This window comes from Oreochromis niloticus, unplaced genomic scaffold, assembly GCF_001858045.2.
Source record: "Oreochromis niloticus isolate F11D_XX unplaced genomic scaffold, O_niloticus_UMD_NMBU tig00007748_pilon, whole genome shotgun sequence".
Taxonomy (NCBI): domain Eukaryota; kingdom Metazoa; phylum Chordata; class Actinopteri; order Cichliformes; family Cichlidae; genus Oreochromis; species Oreochromis niloticus.
The window spans coordinates 1-15,113 of NW_020328745.1; the positions used below are offsets into that span (position 1 = coordinate 1).

Here is a 15,113-nt window from a genome sequence, read left to right on the forward strand (position 1 = left end):
GATAAGAGGTGAAAGGCTGAAAATTCTGCTTAAAATAGGTGAATCAGCAGAATTTCTACTGAAAAGAGGTAAAGAGTAGAACGTTGCACTGAAAACAGGTGAATCAGCAGAATGTCTGCTAAAAAAGAGATTTCTGTTGAAAACACCTGAAAAGCTGGGATTTTGTGCTGAAAAGGGGTGAAAACACTCACAATTCTGCTGAAACGGGGTGAAGAAGAGGTGTTGGGCTGTTGAGAAGAGTTAAATAAGTTGAACTGATATGTTTGAGTACAAATACTATGATTGGCAATAATACTGCGTTTTAGCACAACTCCTGAGATTTGATTGAAATACTATGATTTAGAAGAAATATTATGACTTTGTACAAATACAATATTTTGGCACAAATACTATGATTTGGCACAAATACTATTATTTACCAGAAGTACAAGGTTTCTGCAAAAATACTATGATTTTGCAGAAATACTATGCATTAGTAGTAATACTATAACATCACAGATATATGATGATTTTGCAGACATTCTGGTTTTACACAGAATGTCTGTAATCGTTAGCCCAGAACGAAGGAAGACCATCTAGCTCAGAAGTCCCATGAATCCCCTCACTGCTCAGAGGCTGCTGGGTAATGTTAGCTCACACTACACACAGGTTTTTCTACAAGCACAAATACTATAACATAGCAGAATACTGTGATTTTTGTGAAATACTATGCTTTAGGACAAATACTATGATTTGGCGGAAATACTATGTTTTAGGACATATACTATGATTTGGCTCAAAGACTATGATATAGCAGCAATACTATGTTTTGGTACAAATGCTGTGCTTAGGCACAAATATTATGATTTGGCAGACACTATGATTTAGCAGAGATAATGTGATTTGGCAGAAATACTAAACTTTGGTACAAATACTATAATTGAGTGCAAGTACTTTAAGATAACAGAAATACTATGATTTAGCAGAAATACAATGTTTTTGCAGAAACACTGTAATTTCACTCAAATACTATGGAATTGCAGTATACTATGATTTGGAATACTATGATTTGGTAGGAATACTATGCCTTAGTAGTAATACTATAACATAACAGATATACTATGATTTTGTAGAAATTCTATGTTTTTGCACAAATACTACAATTTGGCAAATACTATGTTTGGGCCAAATACTATGATTTTGCAATAATACTACTTTTTAGCACAACTACTGAGATTTGATTGAAATACTATGATTTAGAAAAGATATTATGACTTTGTACAAATACTATGATTTGGGATCAGATGCTATGATTTGAAACAAATACTATGATTTGGCAGAAATACTATTTTAGTTGAAATACTATGATTTACCAGAATACTATACCTTAGTAGTAATACTGTAACATAACAGATATATGATGATTTTGCAGACATTCTGGTTTACACAAATACTATAATGTGGCACAAATACTATGTTTAAGCACAAATACTATGATTTGCTATAAATACTATGATTTGGCACATATACTGTATTCAGCAGATATACTATAACAAAATAGAGAGTTTACGACTAGTAGTAATACTATAACATAATAGATATACTATGATTTTGAAGACAGTCTATGTTTTTGCACAACTAGCACAATATGGCAGAAATACTATGATTTGGCACAAGTACTATGATTTAGTAACAAATACTATGATTTGGCACAAGACTATGTTTCAGTACAAATACTATGATTTGGCAATAATACTGCGTTTCAGCACAGCTACTGAGATTTGATTGAAATACTATGATTTAGAAAAAATACTATGACTTCGTACAAATACTATGTTTTGGTTCGAATACTATGATTTGCAAAAAATACTATGATTTGGCACAAGTACCATGATTTAGTACAAATACTACGATTTCGCTCAAATACTATGAAATTGCAGTAATATTATTATTTTGAAGGAATACCATGATTTGGTAGAAATACTATGCATTAGTAGTAATACTATAACATAACAGATATACTGTGATTTTGCAGACATAGTATGTTTTTGCACAAATACTACGATTTCGCTCAAATACTATGAAATTGAAGTATTACTATGATTTTGAAGGAATACTATGATTTGGTAAAAATACTATATCCTTAGTAGTAATACTATAACATAGCAGTTATAATGTGATTTTGCACGAATACTACGATTTTGCTCAAATACTATGAAACTGCAGTAATACTATGATTTTGAAGGAATACTATGATTTGGCAGAAATACTATGCCTTAGTAGTAATACTATAACATAACAGATATACTATGATTTTGCAGACACAGTATGTTTTTGCACAAATGCTACAATTTGGCAGAAATACAATGTTTGGGCCCAAATACTATGATTTGTTATAAATACTATGATTTGGCACTATACTATAATCAGCAGATATACTATAACATAACAGAAATTCTACGACTTAGTAGTAATACTATAATATAACAGAAATTTTAATTGGGCACAAATAACATGGTTTGGCACAAATACCATGATTTGGCAAAAAAATACCATGATTTGCCACAAATACGATGATATGGCAGAAATACTATGATTGGGTAAAAATACTATGATTTGGCACAAGTACTATGACTTAGTACAAATACTATGATTTGGCAGAAATACTACGATTTAGCAGAAATACCATGTTTTAACATAAATAATATCTTTTGACAGAAATTTCTTCTAAAAGGTACTATTTCTGCTTTTTAGCAGAAATACTGTAATTTTGCATAAATACTATGATTTTGCATAAATACTATGATTTGGCAGAAATACTATATTCAGCACATATACTATAACATAACAGACATTCCTCCACTTAGTAGTAATGTCATAACATAAAATAAATATTATGGTTTGGCCCCAAAACCATGATTTGGCAAAAATACTATGATTGAGCAGAAGTACTAAGATGTAGTAGAAGTACTTTGATTTAGCACAAATACTATTATGGAGGAGTAATACTTTAACATGGGAGAAATATTGATATACACACACATACACATAGAGCAAAGTGTACAGGGGCTGTTAAGAGTCTGGGCTTGGTATATCTAGGTCAGCTAAATTGGCTGCACCTGCTGTAATCAGCACTTACACACACAGACACAGAGACAGCTATGAGTTTTCTGCAGTGTATTTCTCACATTCAGGATTCCCCTCGAACAAATGGCCATAATTTCCTAACCGTAGGGGCTAGAACGCTCATTCTGACACCGATTTGTTCAGAAGAGATGGGGGAATCTGTAGGTCTTCATAATTCAGAGATAAAATATAAATTATTGAAGATATATGACTTGTAATACACTGTAACTGAGTAGAGGCGAAGCAAAACTGCCTTGACTTGCCCTCAAACAACGTTTTGTAACTCTTAATCTATATGGAGCATCAAAATCATTCTTTCACCGTAAGAAACAGCAGGCTTTGGTGAACAGTCATGGAAATTTTCAGGTCTCTGTTGAAATCCATCAAAAAGATATGACGAGAGAAAAAAGTGCCTCATTTCCAGAGTTTGAAATCTGAAGAAATCTGAGCGAGGGACAAATTTCCTACCTCAAACAAGTGTAATTCATGGCCAAACGGTAATAGGTGAGGAAAAAATTCTTGAATTGTGAGCATCAGGGATGTCTGAAGATATATTGGCACAAGCCTCATGTCTCAACTTTGTTTCGTTAAGGAGATATGACGATTTGAAAATGCTTCTCATTAGAGAAATCCAGCGGTGATTTTGAAGAAACTCTCCATTGAGTTTCTATGGAGAGTTTTCAGACTTTGTGTTACTCTGAGGAGATTTGCAAAAAATCTATAAGTCCCACAAGAATGATAGTGACATTTTCTGAAAGCCAGCAAAAATACCTACGTTTTGATGTATAATTTGTGGGAGTTGAGTGGAAATTGAGTGAGTAGCAAGAAGTTGTTTAGACATGAAGAGAAAATTCAGAACGGACCAGCACTCACTCTGACTTAATTGCATAGCAACCATAGCAACGCATTTTTCTGAAAAATCACAATTTTGCAACTGAAAACTTAAAGAGAGATAAGATTAAAACGGTAGAAGATCTGAAAAAGCTGAATCAGACAGGAATAGCCCAATAATCTGAGAACATTTTAAAGTTTGAATGGAGTTTCTAGGTGAAAGTATGACAAAGTAGTTAAGTTTCAAAGACAAGCAAGTTTTAGCAGAATTGTGGAAGTTTCCCATTCATTTCAATGGGACAAATTAAAGGAAAAAAGTGTAATATTTTAAAAAGTATAACAGTAATAAACACCAAAAGTCATAGCCATCATTAGCAGAAAGAGCAGAACAGTATAGAGTTTGAACTGAGAAAATCGGCTGAAAACTGAGAAAGTAGTTAAGTGCCAAAAAGTGTACGAAGCAACTAGAGGAATAATAAAGAATAAAGAGAAACAGGAACTCAATAGTGTGGAAGCCCTTTTAGGGCATCCACACAATAAAGAGAAACAGGAAAACAATAGTGTGGATGCCTTAAAGCATCCACACAATAAAGAGAAACAGGAACTCAATAGTGTGGAAGCCCTTTTAGGGCATCCACACAATAAAGAGAAACAGGAACTCAATAGTGTGGAAGCCCTTGAGGGCATCCACACAATAAAGAGAAACAGGAACTCAATAGTGTGGATGCATAAAGCATCCACACAATAAAGAGAAACAGGAACTCAATAGTGTGGATGCCTAAAGCATCCACACAATAAACATACAACTGGGACTTACCAGCAGCGGTGGACCAAAAAGAAACCCCACACACACCAAAAAAAAAAAAAAAAAAAAAAAAAAGTTTGGAAATACTTGTACTCTGCGAGTCAACCCACAGCTGGTGCTGGTTACGATTGTCCGCAACCTGGCTCAGTCTCGTGCAGCTCCCACAAACCAGGGGCAACCAGCGGAGGCAGTATCAGTTTCTTAGCACATGCTTTCAGGTTTGATTCAGACTAACATTTGAATCAAACCTGAAAGCAAATAAATACTTTCTATGCCTTCTTTTGATAATGTTTTCAGTATAAATTGTGCAAGAATAAACCTCTTGAACTTTTAATAAGAGTCTGTTACATGTTAGGAAGACAAGAATTACAAAAACATTTGTAAACAGCAGCACTTGCAGTTGCAAAATATTTATGTTTTGAAAGTGAACATTTACTCAAGTACCTACTCTATGCTTCATTAAATATTATCAGTGACTTAGAATAGGTGGATCCGCCTGTTACGGTGACGGATGGCAAAACGTGTTACAGAGTATATAAATATATATAAACAATTTTTTTTTTAAATTATTATATGTATATATTTTTAATTATATATATATATATATATATATATATATATATATGTAAAATATATCATAAAAATATTAGATTTCATTAAATAAAAAAAACTTGTTCTTTAAAACAGGATTTTGTTTTACTTTCCAATTATGTACCACAATACATATATTTGCTTAGTTAATTATTTATTCCCAAATATTAGGATTTGTCCCCTATGGATCGGTTGAACAATTGACAATATAAACATCCCTTCTTTGCATTTTCCTTATTCATTCTCATACATACCTTCATTTGTAGAACTCACAGGTGACAATGATGACTGCTGCTCAGTCCACCTTTCCCTGACATTGCTCTCTGCTTCTGGTTGTATTTTAGCCTTCTTAAGGAAGAAATTCTCAACATTTTGAGATCTTTTCATTCTTCCTATTCTTCTGGTCTGCCCTGAAGTAATAAAGCAAAAACTTAGGTCACAAACAACTTTCCTGATGTATGACCTTGACTAGAAGTCAGGGATGTCAAATTCTGGCCCTCATGGACCCCTATCCTGCACATTTTCAAATCAAATCAAATCAAATCACTTTTATTGTCACGTCACATGTGCAGGTACACTGGTACAGTACATGTGAGTGAAATTCTTGTGTGCGGGCTTCACAAGCAACAGAGTTGTGCAAAAAACAAGCGAAATATAAAAATGGCTAATCTAAAAAGTAATAAATATATGTACAATGTATAAGGTATATACATTACTGAACGTGTGTACTAAATATGTTTTTCTACGTGTGTGTGTGAGTGTGTATATACATGTTTTACAAATGAAATAAGTAAACAATAAAATAAGATATGTAAAATATACAGAGGTTGGTATGTGCAAAACAGTGGTATTTATGTATAGTATGGAGTGCATAATGTTGAAGTTCCAGTAGTGAGGGTGAGGTGTCTATGACGTGTTCAGCAGTCTGATGGCCTGGTGGAAAAAGCTGTCTCTCAGTCTGCTGGTACGGGACCGGATGCTGCAGAACCTCCTTCCTGATGGAAGTAGTCTGAAGAGTTTATGGCTGGGGTGACTGGAGTCCTTGATGATCCTCCCCGCTTTCCTCAGGCACCGCTTCCTGTAGATGTCCTGGAGGGAGGGAAGCTCACCTCCAATTATCCGTTCCGCACACCGCACTACTCTCTGAGAGCTTTGCGGTTGTAAGCGGTGCTGTTGCCATACCAGGTGGTGATGCATCCAGTGAGGATGCTCTCAATGGCACAGCGATAGAAGGTCCTGAGGATGCGGGGGCTCATGCCGAATCTTTTCAGTCTCCTGAGAAAGAAGAGGCGCTGCTGTGCCTTCTTCACTGTTTTGTTTATGTGTACTGACCACGTAAGATCCTCAGCCAGATGTACACCAAGGAAGCGGAAGCTGCTCACTCTCTCCACAGCGGCGCCGTTGATGGTGATGGGGTGTGTACTCCTCTGCACCTCCGGAAGTCCATTATCAACTCCTTTGTCTTTGCGACGTTGAGGGTGAGATGGTTGTCTTGACACCAGTGGGTCAGGGCGCTGACCTCCTCCCTGTAGGCCGTCTCATCACCGTTGGTGATAAGACCCACCACTGTAGTGTCGTCCGCAAACTTCACAATGATGTTGGAGTTGCTAGTGGCCGTGCAGTCGTAGGTGTAGAGTGAGTACAGGAGAGGGCTCAGTACACACCCCTGTGGAGCACCAGTGTTCAGTGTGGTGGGGGATGAGGTGGTGCTGCCCAGTCTGACCACTTGGCGTCTGTCAGACAGGAAGTTAAGGATCCAGCTGCAGAGGGAGCTGCTCAGTCCTAGATCCTGCAGTTTCCTGTCCAGCTTCGAGGGAACGATGGTGTTGAATGCTGAGCTGTAATCTACAAACAGCATTCTCACATACGTGTCTCTCTTCTCCAGGTGTGACAGGGCAGCATGGAGTGTCAGGGCTATGGCATCATCAGTGGACCTGTTGTGGCGGTATGCGAACTGTAGAGGGTCCAGTGAGTCGGGTAGTGCAGAGCAGATGAAGTCCCTGACCAGCTTCTTGAAGCATTTGCTCACGATGGGGGTCAGGGCTACAGGTCGCCAGTCGTTCAATGAGGAGATGGTGGAGGATTTGGGTACAGGGACGATGGTGGCCATATTGAAGCAGGCTGGGACTACAGACAGAGAGAGGGAGAGGTTGAAGATGTGTGTAAACACTCCAGCCAGCTGAGCCGCGCATGACTTGAGGACGCGGCTGGGAATCCCGTCCGGACCAGTAGCTTTGCGTGCGTTCACTCTCCTGAAGCACTTCCGCACATCCTCCTCAGACACAGTGTGCGCACTGACGTCATCCGCGGTGCGCACACTGTCCGGTCTCATGGTGTTCGCTGTGTCGAATCTAGCGTAGAATACGTTTAGATCCTCACACAGAGAGGCCGTGGTCTGCGGTGTGCTGGTTTTCCCTCTAAAGTCTGTGATCGTGTTTAGTCCCTGCCACATACTCCGAGGGTTGTCAAACTGTTGCTCTACCCTGTCCCTGTACTCACGTTTGGCTGCTTTGATCGTCTTCCGGAGTTGGTAATGTGCGTGTTTGTAGTCCGATGTGTTCGCGGAGGCAAAGGCGGTGCTCCGTGCCGCCAGCGCCGTGCGAACATCTCCGTTAATCCAGGGTTTTTGATTTGGGAAGATGTTTTAGATGTTACACTATACCAACATAGCCAATCCAAATCAAATAATCCCCAAACACCTAGTTGTCCACAAGTCTGGAAATTTTTCTTTAAATCAGCGGTGTTGAAATATGGCAACATCTGAAACTGGGAGGACAGGAGCCTTGAGAACCAGAGCTGCACATCCCCGCATTAAACATGGCACAGCCATTTATGGCGTGATTTACACTCTATTCATAACATGGAGCTGGCAGATAGGATAAGTAATGAGAGAAATTAGCTAGACCGCACAGTGTAGTATAAGTGCTGCCTTATGGTAAACTTTGGTAATACTGATGTATAAAGAACAACACTGGCTGATGATGAAATACAGTCAGCTGGCATGGTGACACTGCCAGTATTAACCTGCAACCAAATCTGCAGCTCCATACAGCAATGTTACGACTTGGATTATATCTTATAACTCATAGCTCTTATGCTAGCTCCCCCCAGTAGCCTACTGTCTGAAATAATTCTTTAAGTGTTATTTTTTTCCTTGGTATTCTAATTTCACCGAAGTTTACTAAACTCAAACTTATTACTTACCAGGACATTTATTCTCTCCTCCTTATCTTTCGCCCAAAATTGTTTTCTGCGGTACCATCTTTCGTGCTTGGCTCTCCTTCCTTTGCTAACGTGATGCTCATAGTGCAGAAGCCAATGCTGCATTCACTTACACTCGGATATCTGACCTTCACTGTGAAAACATAATCGTACATTTGATATTTGATTGAATTTTAATGTTATAGCTTCGGGGTGGTACCTGGGTGGCCAGTCTTGTTGGGGGCAGGCCACCCTGCTGGACACGCCACTGAGCTGGAGTGCAAAGAATAGTCCAGAAGGAGCTCAAAGTAAAACCCCAAAGCCCCAACGAGGCGAGGCGAGGCAAAACAGCAGGAGCAAAACAAGACAGCAGCTCCACTGCAGAGGAGCCCTGAAACAGCAGCTAGGCAGGCGTTTCAACTCTTCACTTAAAATCAGGCGATTGATCACTGAGAGGGTGCGGCAGCAATCGAACCCTGCAAACAAAAGGGCAAAGATAACCTTAATCTTCTCTAATTTACAAATACTAGTAGCTATAATATGAGTGGCTTACCCCAAGACCGGATGCGCTATACTGCACAGTGGACGTAAGTCAAACGCTTCTCTCCACTATGGCTGGAGTAAAAGGAAAAGAGAAACGGCCGCGCTACAACGGGTTGCAGAAATATTACAACTAGTTCCAATATTTCTGAGAGAAATCAGAGGTCAAACGGAAGCCTACCTGTAACTGTCACACAATCCGATCGTTTCGGTAAATTAATCCGTAACAATAGGCCAACATTTACTGCTGTGTTGTGCCAGAAGCTCGGGAGGAATGAACCAACAAAAACCCGGCTTCCCTTTATACAGACAAACACCACCCTGTAATCAGTGTGCAGGTGGTTTCCCAATTAGTCCAATCACTTGATACAAGGACCGAGTGCAGCGGAAAAAGAGAGGGAAGGTGAAGCAAGCGAGCGACCGAGAGAGAGAGAGAAAGAGAGAAAGGCAAGTAGCCCATCCGGCTACACTGGCATGTGCCATCGGGTGAGAAAGCCGACATCTCACTGATTCTGATGCATCAGGTCCGCGCTTTGTGTTTACGTCTTTTTGTGGAATCCGTTTACCTGCTCTCATTTACTGTTTTAGCTGTTTGGTGGTTGTTTAAATCATTTTGTGAGGTTTAATTAGAGATTCTGGTGTTTCTGGCAAAATACATGTATATTTAAAGACAATATGTGTTTTACAGATAATTCAGAAAATTTCTACCAAAATTATGGTCATGTTATGAGAGATGGCATCCATCGCACTTTAGCTGGAGCAGCATTCATTTCTAGAAATCTGGCCAAATTTATTAAATCCCCAGTATGCAACAATGATAAGTGGAAGAGAATGGATAGATGGATGGATGAACCAGGAAGGAGACTTCCATTCTTTGCACACCAGAAGCCTAGAATCTGTGCAAATATTTCATGTGTTAAAAATCATTTTCAGAGTCGCCTGTTTTTAATGCAGCTGTGATTTCACTGGATGAATTTGCAGCATTTTTTTTTTTTTTTTTTAACCAAGCCTGATTTTTCAGATCTGTATAAAGAGATCTGACTACACAGACCACTGCATTTGGCAAAACTTGCACTTGTAGCTCAAAACACACTCCGGTACTCAATACACATACCTCAGACGCACAGCTAGACACAGCCCTGGGTCAGTGGGGCTCTGAAATTATTTTTCTGTGTCCTCAGATGTGATCCCAACACTACCAAGAAGAGTTCAAACTGCCCTCTGACATCGTGAAATATGTGTGAAAGTGGTTGTGATACAGCTTGTCTCAAACCATGAAATTCTCCCAGCTGCTGCCTTCTCCTGAGATTCAGATGAACCCACACTCTCAGTTTCTTCCTTTCTTGTTTAGAAACAGGAGGACCATCTCACCATTGCTTGATGTCAACGTAATTTTTTTTCCAGCTCGTTTTTTGGGGGACAAATTTTTTGCAAAGACACAATCCCGTCAGTGTGTACGTATGATACACAAGAACTTTAGATCCAGAAAATTCAGAACTTCATGTTGCTGTTTTACCATGCACTTGGTGTGTAATGGCCTTTACAAACTGCAGCAGCTTCTTTCATCCAGTCATTCCCCCTAAAACCTCATGCCCTCGGGGACTTTGTCTGCTGCCAAATCACCAACAAACAAACCAAAAACCAGCAAAAAATAATTAAGGAATAAAAATTCACCAAAAAAAGCAGTAAAGCATTCTCAGCTTCAGCAAAGAGTAAAACAGTCCAGTCTGGATTACTAAACATTATGTCACACATGACTGAACGGACTCAGGCGCAGACACAGCTTGGAAAACAAAAGTTCATCAAGGTGCAAGACTATGTACAAGTGACAGATGGGGATCCAGGCCTCTGGGGAGGAAAAGGGAAGGGAATCCACATACACGAATCTTCAGTAGTTCCTGGTCCACTCTTTTCTCCACTCGGACACGCTCCATAACTCTCTCCTCAGACAGCACTTACTTCTCTTCTGCCACTCACGCCTTTCTGTTCTCACACTCCAGTCCATATTGCCGCATTAGGGGTCCATGGAAGGAAACACGAACAGGTCCAGGGAATCTATACACAGAAGCGAGTGTTAACACTACACCAACCAATCACAAAAGCAAACTTAGACTTAGCCGAGCTTTATGAACTCAGTGGGTTCAACACTCCAGTGATGAGCTGCTCCAAGCTTTAACCTTAAATAGCGGCCAGGGAAAACAGGAACTAATTAACGGCAGGTGCAGATCATCTACGCCAGAGCATGGGCCCATGTAATGAGTTCCACCCAGGCAGACAGAGAAGACTGAAGGAAAGAGAGGGGGAGAGAGAGGTAGGGAGAAACAAAAAAAACAACACTGTGGCCCAATGTGAGCCAGCTGGAGAGACACGGGCACCATGACAGTACCCCTCCCCCTCAACATGAGCCTCCTGGCGACCCATCAGGCTTAACAGGGTGGCGACGATGAAAATCCTGCAGCATGTCAAACCGCCACGAGGGCTCTTCAGGCCCGCAGCCCTCTCAGTCCACCAAATACTGATCACCCCTCCCACTGTGCCAAGAGTCCATATGCAGGAGACAGTATAGGTGGGGGAACCATCAATGATCTGGGAGGGCGGAGGGGGCCTGGAAGGAGGGCAAAACGGACGGGAGAGAAACAGTTTGATTTGTGAGACATGGAAAACATCATGGATTCTCATATTTTGAGGACGTTTCAGGTGAACAGAGACCAGCTTTGATTTCAGACAGGCTGACAAAGTTTGGGGTAAGTTTTTTTAGATTCAGCACAAATAGGAATGAAGCAAGTGGAGAGCCATATCTTTTGACCGATGGCATATTCAGGAGTGGGAGTCCAGTTTTGGTCTGGCAAACGCTTCTTGCGCTCCTTAGTGCATAATAGCACTCTCTCCATACTCTGGAACACCTGCGAAGATGGCATTGGGCACATGGTACAGAATGCTCTCCTTCGAGTGCCGGAAAGAGCAGTGGCTGAAACCCCAGGGAAGCTTCAAAAAGAGACAGCCCTGTAACCGAAGACGTCAGGCTATTATGAACATACTCCACCCAGGGTAGTTGTTCACTCCAGACGGGATGATTGGTAGCAGCAACACAAGGAAGGGCGGCTTCCAGCTCCTGGTTAGTGCACTGCATCTGCCTGTGCTCTGTGGTGTAACGAAGAGTGTCTAACCTTGGCGCCAAGTGCTGAGCAGAACTCTTCCATACCCGTGAGGTAAATTGAGGCTCACAGTCGGAAACGATGTCTTCAGGGATGCCGTGCAGGCGAAATGGAGTAGTGTCGAGTTGAGTGGTTTCCATAGTCGACAAGAGTTTAGGAAGCAGCACAAAGTGTGCTGCTTCAGAGAAGCAGTCAACAATTGTTAGGATTGTGTTATAACCTGCAGATGAAGGAAGATTGGTGATGAGATCCAGAGCCATATGTGACTTCGGCCATGTCGGTGTAGGGAGGGGTTGTAATAGGCTGGCAGGTGGTTGGTTTCCAGGTTTGTTCTGGGCACAGGTAGTACAAGCCAAGACATACTCCCGGGCATCCCGAGGCAGAGACGGCCACCAGAAATAATGCTGCAGGAAGGTAATGGTCCTGTGGATTTCAGGATGAGAAGTGAAGCGGGCAGTGTGGGCCCAGTGCAGTACCTGAGGTCGAACAGACGAGGAAATGAAGAGTCACCCTGGGGGTCCGTTTCCGGGATCTGGTTCAGTTCTTTGGGCCTCCCGAAAAGTTGACTCGATTTCCCACGTGATGGTCCCGACCTAACATGTCACGGGCAGGATAGGTTCTGGCCCTTGTTTCTCCTCCGGCGCTAAAAACTGGCATGAGAGGGCATCTGGTTTGATGTTCCGGGACCCTGGCCTGTAGGTGATGGAAAAGTTAAATCTGGTAAAGAATAGTGCCCACCTGGCCTGTTGAGTGTTCAGACGTTTTGAGGTTCGTAGATATGTGAGGTTTTTATGGTCTGTCCAGACAATAAACGGTTTGAATCGTGCCCTCCAGCTAGTACCTCCACTCCTCCAGTGCTAGTTTTATTGCCAACAGCTCCCGGTCTCTCACATCATAGTTGTGCTCTGCAGGTGGTTAACCAGTGGGTTAACCTGAAGAATAATTCTGAAGAATATTTGATTTCTATTGTAGAAAGAATGCCACAGGTGTGTTCAGCTGTTAAGGTGCTAATTCTTATTCCCCCTGCTTCATACTTGACCACAAACTGCTCCAATGCAAGCTGGAGGTCACTACCTGATGAAGCTAACAAAACCACATCATCTGCAAAAAGCAAAGATCAAATCCTGAGGCCACCAAAGTGGAGAACCTCCACAACTTGACTATGTCTACATATTCTAGCCATAAAAGCTATGAACAGATCGAGTGATTACAGAGTAAAAGTTAAAATAAAGGACCTCTGTTTTCTCCCCCTCTTAAAATGCTACGTTCCAATGAATAGAATCAACCTTTTGGGATTTACTTACTGGATGATTGAGCATGCATCAAGACACTATGCTCCTTTAACACAAGTTAAAGGAGTACATAAAATGTAACTTAAGATCACATTCAGTATCTCTCACTTGGTCAAAAGCCAGAGAGTAAAACTGTGTTTTTAAACAAGATTTAAAAACAGCAAGTGAAGGAACTTGCATTGCATCTTTGGAGCGAGCAAAAGCATCTGGCCTGCTGACCTGAGAGAATGAGGTGGGGCATATAAGTGGAGCAGCTGATGCAGATAAAATAAGACATAGCCATTAAGAGACTTAAAGACACATAAAAAGATTTTAAAATGGATTCATCAGCAAACTGGAAGCCAGTAAACAGAAGCAAAAACTCGACTGATATGTTCTTGCTTGCTGGTACCAGATAAAAATTGAGTGATGGTGTTTTGAATCAGCTGTATGTGAGCAATGGAGGCCTGGCTGATTCCAGTAAAAAGTGCATTGTAGTAACCAAGATGAGAGATTATAAAAAACACAAGGTGCGCTTGAATAGAAGAGGTTTGATTTTTGACAGTTAGAATGGAGCTATAGAGAAAGATCCATTTTTACACCTAAATTAGTGATGATAGATTTCTCATATGGGGCCAGAGAGAAAGGACTGATGCAGGAGTGTCGAGATGAGATCCTAAGGCCAGTAAAGTGGGGACCCTCGAGTCAGGGAAAGGCTGGACAAAGCATACACTAGTATTATTCAGTGGAAAATAAACTTGGCACAACAATCAAAAGGAAATATTATGTTTCTGGAAGATAATAATAATAATAATAATAATGATGGATTGGATTTCATATAGCGCTTTTCAAGGCACCCAAAGCGCTTTACAATGCCACTATTCATTCACTCTCACATTCACACTAAGTGCTATGAAAGCATTTGACACACAAATAGTGTCAAGTGCTTTCATAGCCTCTGATACCACCACCAACTTTCTCTCAACAATTCAAAAGATTGTGAAGCACACATGCTTCATTCACCCATTCACACTCAGTCATACAAGCTTTTTTTTTCTACGCAAGTGCTCTCTATCTAACATTCACACACATTCATACTCCAGTGAATGCAGCAGAGAGCAAATTGGGGTTACCATCTTGCCCAAGAATATTTGGCATGCAGACTGGAATAGCCAGAGAAGCACACAGTGTTGCAAGCCGAGTGTTTTTTTTTTCCACAGTGTTGTTTGGACTTTGAGTTTGCACAGCTTTTCAACTGCCCTCATCAACCCCTCACAACACAAGGCTCTCCCATCAGGCTCCGGCATCCGACTTAAATGGGGAGACACAAACCACATATTGTCACAATGTCAAAGACTGCAAGTTTGGGAGATTTGCTCCTTGCTGGCGCACGTGTAGTGGGCCTCCAAGCCAATGACAGTTACCAATCAGGAGTCCACAGAGTCAGATTTGAGAAACCAGTTCCTTTTGGGACAGGGAATCTTTGGGAGAGTGGGACAACAAGGCCTTTAGTTTCATTACCCACCCCCCTCGCTTACCCCGGTGTCTGTGAGACTTCGTCCACCTGGTGAGAAGGAAGGTGAGCCTGGACCTCGGTAGAGAAGGATTTGCATG

At 41.1% G+C, this 15,113-nt stretch overlaps 2 long non-coding RNA genes across 2 annotated transcripts; both read right to left on the bottom strand.

Annotated features, from left to right (window-relative positions):
* Nucleotides 1-5,586: 5,586 nt before the first annotated feature.
* LOC109198528 (uncharacterized) lies at nucleotides 5,587-8,738 on the bottom strand. Its single transcript, XR_002059285.2, has 2 exons — nucleotides 8,537-8,738; nucleotides 5,587-5,742 (listed from the first exon to the last, which is right to left on the bottom strand). It is a non-coding gene; the product is annotated as an uncharacterized LOC109198528 (long non-coding RNA).
* Nucleotides 8,739-8,787: 49 nt separating this feature from the next.
* Nucleotides 8,788-9,365, bottom strand: LOC109198529 (uncharacterized). The gene is made up of 3 exons (XR_003218352.1): nucleotides 9,255-9,365; nucleotides 9,087-9,148; nucleotides 8,788-9,009 (listed from the first exon to the last, which is right to left on the bottom strand). It is a non-coding gene; the product is annotated as an uncharacterized LOC109198529 (long non-coding RNA).
* Between the last annotated feature and the right edge of the window lie 5,748 nt (nucleotides 9,366-15,113).